The sequence below is a fragment of the Balaenoptera ricei genome, chromosome 10 (genome assembly GCF_028023285.1).
Source record: "Balaenoptera ricei isolate mBalRic1 chromosome 10, mBalRic1.hap2, whole genome shotgun sequence".
In the NCBI taxonomy this organism is placed as follows: Eukaryota; Metazoa; Chordata; class Mammalia; order Artiodactyla; family Balaenopteridae; genus Balaenoptera; species Balaenoptera ricei.
This window is the reverse complement of record NC_082648.1, coordinates 62,804,041-62,810,858: the sequence shown is the minus strand read 5'-3', so window position 1 is coordinate 62,810,858 and position 6,818 is coordinate 62,804,041. Positions and strand designations below refer to the sequence as shown.

At 38.1% G+C, this 6,818-nt stretch overlaps 1 pseudogene; it reads right to left on the bottom strand.

Annotated features, from left to right (window-relative positions):
• Positions 1-4,387: 4,387 nt before the first annotated feature.
• On the bottom strand, positions 4,388-6,599 carry LOC132373769 (uncharacterized; annotated as a pseudogene).
• Between the last annotated feature and the right edge of the window lie 219 nt (positions 6,600-6,818).

Sequence of the window (6,818 nt, the reverse complement as noted above, 5' to 3'; positions counted from 1 at the left end):
ATTTTTGAAAATTTAATTAAATCTTATATACACTCAAGAAAATATTTTTTAATTAAATTTTATTGGAGTATAACTGCTTTACAATGTTGTGTTAGTTTCTACTGTATAGCAAAGTGAATCAGCCATATGTATACATATATCTGCTCTTTTTTGGATCTCCTTCCCATTTAGGTCACCACAGAGAAGTGGGTAGAGTTCCCTGAGCTATACAGTAGGTTCTCATTAGTTATCTTTTTTATACATAGTATATATAGTGTATATATGTCAACCCCATCTCCCAATTCATCCCATGCCCCCTTCCCCCCTTGGTGTCCATAAGTTTGTTCTCTACATCTGTGTCTCTATTTCTGCTTTGCAAATAAGATCATCTATACCATTTTTCTAGATTCCACATATATGTGTTAATATATAATATTTATTTTTCTCCTCCTGAAGTACTTCACTCTGTATGACACTCTCTAGTTATAACCATGTCCCTACAAATGACCCAGTTTCGTTCCTTTTTATGTCCGAGTAATATTCCATTATATATAAATACCACATCCTCTTTATCCATTCCTCTGTTGATAGACATTTAGGTTGCTTCCATGACTTGGCTATTGTAAATAGTGCTGCAATGAACATTGGGGTGCATGTGCCTCTTTGAAATATGCTTTTCTCTGGGTATATGCTCAGTAGTGGGATTGCTGGGTAATATGGTAGTTCTATTTTTAGTTTTTTAAGGAACTTCCATACTGTTCTCCATAGTGGGTGTATCAATTTACATTCCCAAAACAGTATAAGAGAGTTCTCTTTTCCCCACACCCTCTTCATCATTTATTGTTTGCAGATTTTTTTGATGATGGCCATTCTGACTGCTGTGAGGTGATACCTTATTGTAGTTTTGACTTGCATATCTCTAATAATTAGCGATGTTGAACAACTTTTCTTCATGTGTTTGTTGGATAACCATATGTCTTCTTTGGGGAAATGTCTATTTAGGTCTTCCACCCATTTTTTGATTGGGTTGTTTGTTTTTTTATATTGAGCTGCATGAGCTGCTTGTATATTTTGGAGATTAATCCTTTGTCAGTTGCTTCGTTTGCAAACATTTTCTCCCATTCTGAGGGTTGTCTTTTCATCTTTTTTATGGTTTCCTTTGCTATACAAAAGCTTTTAAGTTTAATTAGGTCCCATTTGTTTATTTTTGTTTTTATTTTATTTTATTTTATTCATTACTCTAGGAGGTGGGTCAAAAAAATCTTGCTGCAATATGTCAAAGAATGTTCTGCCTATGTTTTCCTCTAAGAGTTTTATAGCGTCTGGCCTTACATTCGGGCCTTTAATCCATTTTGAGTTTATTTTTGTGGATGGTGTTAGGGAATTTGATTCTTTTACATGTAGCTGTCTAGTTTTCTGAGCACCACTTATTGAAGAAGCTGTCTTTTCTCCATTGTATATTCTTGCCTCCTTTGTCATAGATTAGGTGACCATAGGTATGTGGGTTTTTCTCTGGGCTTTCTATCCTGTTCCATTGGTCTATATTTCTGTTTTTGTGCCAGTACCATACTGTCTTGACTACTGTAGCTTTGTAGTATAATCTGAAATCAGAGAGCCTGATTCCTCCAGCTCCATTTTTCTTTCTCAAGATTGCATTGGCTATTCAGGGTCATTTGTGTTTCCATACAAATTGTAACATTTTCTGTTCTAGTTCTGTGAAAAATGCCATTGGTAACTTGATGAGGATTGCAATGAATCTGTAGATTGCCTTGGGTAGTATAGTCATTTTCACAATATTGATTCTTCCCATCCAAGAACATGGTATATCTCTCCATTTGTTTGTGTCATCTTTGATTTCTTGTATCAGTGTCTTATAGTTTTCTGCATGCAGGTCTTTTGCCTCCTTAGGTAGGTTTATTCCTAGGTATTTTATTCTTACTGTTGCAGTGGTAAATAGGATTGTTTCCTTAATTTCTCTGTCTGATATTTCATTGTTAGTGTATAGGAATGCAAGAGATTTCTATGTATTAATTTTGTATCCTGCGACTTTACTAAATTCACTGATTAGTTCTAATAGTTTTCTGGTGGCATCTTTAGGATTTTCTATGTATAGTATCATGTCATCTGCACACAGTGACAGTTTTACTTCTTCTTTTCTGATTTGGATTCCTTTTATTCCTTTTTCCTCTCTGATTGCCGTGTCTAGGACTTCCAAGACTATGTTGAGAAGTAGTGGCGAGAGTAGACCTTGTTTTGTTCCTGATCTTAAAGGAAATGTTTTCAGTTTTTCACCATTGTGAATAATGCTTGCTGTGGGTTTGTCGTATATGGTCTTCATTATGTAGAGGTAGGTTCCCTCTGTGCTCACTTTCTGCAGAGTTTTGATCATAAATGGGTGTTGAATTTTGTCAAAAGCTTTTTCTGCATCTATTGAGATGATCATGGGGTTTTTATTCTTCAGTTTGTTAATATGGTGTATCACATTGATTGAGTTGCATATTTTGAAGAATCCTTGCACCCCTGGGATAAATCCCACTTGATCATGGTATATGATCCTTTTAATGTGTTGTTGGATTCATTTTGTTAGCATTTTGTTGAGGATTTTTGCTTCTATGTTCATCAGTGATATTGGCCTGTAATTTTCTTTTCTTGTGATATCTTTATCTGGTTTTGGTTAAGAAAATAAATTGATTCACAATTTTAGTATTCAACACCCATCTAGTTGCCCATGTAAATAATTAGTATTATGCTTTGCACATGTTATGTCTATACATACATGTACACAAATGTAGGGGGATTTTTGAAGTGAAAAATATTCTTCAGCTGTCAAACAACTGTTAGGAATACCTTACTCATACATGAGTAATACCAGAACCACAAACTGCAATACAAAGATAAGGCAAAAATTTGATATTAGACAATACTGAGAAATGGTACTTTGGTATGCAAGAATATATTCCATTCACGCCATTTGAAAGGAAAAATTGACAAGTCTATTTATTCGTCTTTTACTTACATAAGGACTTCTACTGCTGAAATTCTGACTGCAGCTGTAAACAGTGTTTGTCTCTGACCTATGAAACTTCATGGCATTTGAATGCAGTGCCTTTTGTTTTTACAACATAGGTGAAGGAAAGATGTGTGTAAGCAATTTGCTTGGGTCTGAACAGTGTTAATCATGAGACCCTAAGTTAAGATTACTCCTTTATATTTGAACTTCAAAAAATGTTATTCCAAGTAAAAATATAAATAATCAACTTAAAAAAAATACATTACAAACATATAAGACAGAAAGGCCCATGTCCTTATTAAGAAAAAAAACTTTTACATCAAAAAGGAAATAATAAATAATCTTTCCCCTACTAAATACTCCTTACTTGTTCCAGTAACAAAATACACAAGTAAAAACATAAAAACAAATCTGAAACCAAGATGGTATTAGGATAAACAGTTATGAAAATAATAAAAATATTACAATTCTGTATAAAACTGCAAAGAGAATGAATGATCTATTGCTATGTCTCTTACTTTGCTTCCAGCTTTCTGTCTTTGTTTCTTTCTTCTCTCTCTGTCTCTCCCCCATGTTTTTATGAGAAATTGCACAAAAATTCTCATATAAGTGTTTATATATGTTCACACATACATGCATACTACCTATATAGATATATAGTTATATTTTGTTATATATGTACAATATATCTACATACACACACATATATGTGCATATATATGTGAAAAGATATATATTTATAAAAATTTCTTACAGTTAAATATAGAATTAAAAGTTATGTGAAGAAGCTGGTTTTGGGTGAGTGATGCAGTTGGTTCTGTCATAGTTGTGTATTCTTAGTGGGGCTCCCAGAGCTTGGTGTGATGAGTATATTAATCAAGGTTCTCCAGAGAAACAGAACCAAAAAGGTATATACGTATAAAATATAGGATATTAACTCACGCAATTATGGAGGCTGAGAAGTCACAAGATCTACAGTCAGCAAGCTGGAGACACAAAAGAGGCAATGGTGTACAGTAGTGCCCCGTTATTGCAAGACCCCCCAGTGGATGCCCACTGATAATACTGTACCCTATATATACTATGTTTTTTCCTATACATACATACCTATGGTAAAAAATTTATACATTAGTCACTGGAAGAGATATCGGAATTGCCAACCTCACTGCTCTTTCGCTTTCGGGCCATTATTAAGTAAACTGAAGGTTAGATGAACACAAACACTGTGATACTGCAAGAGTCCTTCTGATAACAGGGACGGCTGCTAAGTGACTAATGGGCAGGTAGCATATACAGGGTGGATATGCTGGACAAAGGAATGACTTATGACCAGTGAGGGATGCAGTGGAACTGCTTGAGATTTCATCACGCCGCTCAGAACACTGTGCAATTTAAAACTTACGAATTGTTTATTTCTGGGATTACCCACGGAATATTTTCAAACCATGGTTGACCATAGGTAACAGAAACCTTGAAAAGGGAAACCTCAGATAAGGGGGGCACTACTGTATACCACGTCCACGTGATGACGGAGGGCTGCTGTGCAGGCCCAGCTTTATGGTTTGGTGGCTCAGATAACACTCAGTTCATTAGGGGACTCTCCAGTCACATGGTAACTTGGCAGCCCATGGTTAAGCATTCAGTCTCCACCAAGGCCCAGCATCAGGCCAAGAATTATTTCTCAGAAAGAGAATAGTTATCTGCAGAGTAGGGTAAGGCCTTGCTCCAAAATCCTAAGGGCATGCACTGCAAAACTGCCCCCTATAGAGGCCTGTCAAATGTTCCAAAGGGCATCCCCCTCTGCCACTGCCACTTCAAGCACCACTGGATGTGCTGGATCATGTGGCCTCAGTGGTGGAGCAGCTTGCAAAGAAGCTTGGACCTGTTGCAGGGTCTTCTTTTGTTCTGAGTCACACTTGAAACTAGAATACAGGTCACTTGGTAAATGGGCTGGCGTAACAATCTCAAATGAGGAATACGATACCTCGAAAATCCAAAGAAGAGCACTAGGCATTTTGCCTCTTGTTAGGTTGAAAAGGGGGCCAGATGCAATAACTTATTCTTCACTTTAGAAGAGATTTCTTGGCATGACCCACACCACTGGACCCCTGAAAATTTTGCTGGGGTAGAAGACCCTTGATTTTTTGTCAGATTTGCATTTGTCTGACATGCAAATGTCTTACCAATAAGTCTAGAGTAGTTGCTACTTCTTGCTCACTCAGCCCAGTGTAGTGATATTAGTGTAATAACATCAATGTGATGGGCCAGGGTGACATTTTCTCCAAGGGAAAGGTGATAAAGATACCTCAGAACTAAATTATGACATAGGGCTGGAGAGTTGATATACCCTTGAGGGTACAGTGAAGATGTATTGCTGACCTTGCCAGCTGAAAGCAGACTGATTCTGGTGGGTCTTATTAACAGAGATGGAGAAAAAAAGCATTTGCCAGAGCAATAACTGTATGCGGGGTACCAGGGGATGGGTTAATTTGCTCAAACAATGAAACTACATCTGGTACAAGCAGCTGTGATTGGAGCTTACAGTAATCCACTGTCATTCTCCAAGATCCACCTGTCTTCTGCACAGGCCAGATAGGCAAGTTGAATGGTGATGTGGTGCAAATCACCATCCCCGCATCCTTCAAGTACTTTGTTGTGTCATAAATCTCTGAAATTCCACTAGGAATGAAGTATTGCTTTTTGTTTACTATTTTCCTAGGTACAGGTGGTTCTAGTGGCTTCCACTTGGCTTTCCCATCATAATAGCCCTCACTCCACAGGTTGGAGAACTGATACGGGAATTCTGCCTGCTGCTGGGTATATCTATTCCAAGTATGCATGCTGGAACTGGGAAAATAACCACAGGATGGGTTCAGGGACCCACCTGGCCCACTGTAAGATAGATCTGAGCTAAAACTCCATTGATCACCTGACCTCTGTAAGCCTCTACTCTGATTTGTGAGCTACAGTTACAGTTAATTCCCTGGACTTAGTATCAGTTCAGAGACAGTATCTAACAGTCCCCCCCAGATCTGATTATTTCCTTTTCCCCAGTGTACCTACCTCAGTTAAAGGCCATAGGAAGGCCGGGAGAAAGATTAACAGCATAAAGTTTTGGCAGCGTAGCAGAGTCTTCATTCAAGGGAACCAAGCCTCTACTTCATTCAATGTGTTCTGGGTCCATAAACTGGCCATTACAGTGTCCTTAGGCAATGCAAGGTTAATCCTATCAGACAGTGTAGAGAGGCACTGAGGGCAGGGAGGCCACTCCCACTGGGCGAGGCAGGTCTTTTCCACTGGTAACGTAGGATGATCAGGATTTAGAGGTTCAATGTTTCCAGCTTCACCAGGGTCATCCCAGATGTCCCTATTCTAACTCAGGATCCCATTCTTGCCCAATCAATGCCCTCACATTAACAGTAGACACTCTGCAAGGCTGGAAGTTCAATTTGTATTGTAATTCAGCCAGTGGCTGGTTGAGATCCTGTGTCTGATTTTTAGCAATCTCGGTTCTGAGGTAGGAGATAAGGATCTCCTTCAGAGCACACGTAGAGCTGGGAATTTGAATCCCTAGCTCATCCTTTTCTTTCAGTGCTTTGTCCAGGGACATCAGGAGCAACCACTCGATCTCATTACATTTGTTATTTTTCCAAAAATGTTCAAAAGTATCATGGTGACAGTCATTCAGATCCTTCTTTCTTATAAGTGGTTGATTGGGAGTATCCAGTGGAGGTATTTTGAGTATCTCTATTGCCAGATCATGCCATGGATGATCAGTGCTCTTTCACTTCTGAAAATATAGTCCCTAGCATCTTTGAACCTAATCTGA